This window comes from Frankliniella occidentalis, unplaced genomic scaffold (genome assembly GCF_000697945.3).
Source record: "Frankliniella occidentalis isolate FOCC.00 unplaced genomic scaffold, Focc_3.1 Scaffold24, whole genome shotgun sequence".
Taxonomy (NCBI): domain Eukaryota; kingdom Metazoa; phylum Arthropoda; class Insecta; order Thysanoptera; family Thripidae; genus Frankliniella; species Frankliniella occidentalis.
In genome coordinates this window covers 1,198,125-1,199,513 of record NW_026267154.1, presented here as the reverse complement: position 1 = coordinate 1,199,513, position 1,389 = coordinate 1,198,125, and the positions used below count along the sequence as shown (strand labels likewise).

At 53.0% G+C, this 1,389-nt stretch overlaps 1 protein-coding gene across 1 annotated transcript in view; it reads right to left on the bottom strand.

The window, feature by feature from the left end:
- Positions 1-1,389, bottom strand: part of LOC113210179 (protein phosphatase 1 regulatory subunit 36-like) — a 17,270-nt gene that overhangs the window by 8,777 nt on the left and 7,104 nt on the right. The gene's annotated exons all lie outside the window — the stretch shown is intronic.

Below are 1,389 nucleotides of genomic sequence, written 5' to 3'. Positions count from 1 at the left end.
GGGGCGGCGCGGGGCCTTTTGAGACGCCGCGCTCTGGAGCAGCTCTCTGGAGATGAGCCTCCTGCCGGGGACAGTTGTTTGTGCCCCGTCAGGCAGCCGAGGAAAAGGGGATGACACGCACACGCTCCGGCACTCACAGTTAGATCAACGGTGTGAGGTGAGACTGGTGTACTTTAGCAGCGAATGTGGGGGCGCGGTATGCCTCACATTACACACTATACACCATATTATGCATTTTGTTGCAAGTTCATGCACATGTGCATAAACTTGAAGGATTTCATGCGCCCATAAGTATGCACAAATTTTTATGCATAAAATTGTGCATAATGTTGCGTGGAATCCTGCAGGTCTTATGCAGAACAAAGTGCATTAGCATTTAGTGTGTAGATAAGGTAGAACACTATACAAGGGTGGTCCATATAGACCCCTCCTTTTATTTTGCTTATACTGTACCGCATGCAGGCGTGCCGGCGGGCTTGCCTACCGTCTCTCACACCACGGCGCCTGTTTATATGGCCCCGTGTGAGTGTGCAACCCGCCCGCACGACTGCATGCGGTACAGTATAAGCAAAATGAAAGTAAGGGGTCTATATGGACCACCCTGTAGTGCCTAACGTTAGCTCAAGTATATAAGAAGAGTCTCACAATTGATTCAAAACTGCACGCACCCGAGAAAAGAAAAATATCCGGCTGGTGCAGTGTCTCGATTCAAAAACTACGTATTATTTCACTTTTACCGTTCGACGGTATCCGAGCATAAACGATTAGGCCGTGCCTATGAAAAAAAAAAAAAACATACTGCACGCTGGCATCCTAAACTCAATGGAGTTGCGGGAAAAAATCAGGATAGCATTATAGACAAAACGCGAGACAAAACGTTCAAGTGTCCGCGTCGGGGAAAATCATTTATTCCAGTGCCGCCTTGTTCAGACACGGAAGCGCGGGGGCGAAGCTGAACGACGGCGGGAAAGTTCGCGAAGCCTGTTGCTGTGTGGGTGCGCGGACTCGGGCCGCCGCGTCCCGCCCGGCGCCCGGGACGAGCGCAGCGGGGGGCGGGGCGGAGGGGTCCGGGGAAACAAGCGAGAGAGGTCGAGAGGCAAAGCAGACCAGCCAGGGGAGAGAGGGCCGCTATGCAGAGCATTGCTGCCGAGCTCCTCCCCGCCTCCCTCGCATTCGCCTTCCATCTCTCTCTCGCTCCCTCTGTCTCTCTCTGAGTCTCTCTCTGTCTCACTCTCTGTCTATCTGCCTGTCTGTCTCACTCTCTGTCTGTCTGTCTGTCTGTCTGTCTGTCTCTCTCTCTCTCTCTCTCTCTCTCTCTCTCTCTCTCTCTCTCTCTCTCTCTCTCTCTCGAGAAAGCCCGCGAAAGCGCACCCCTAGAAGTCCTACCCG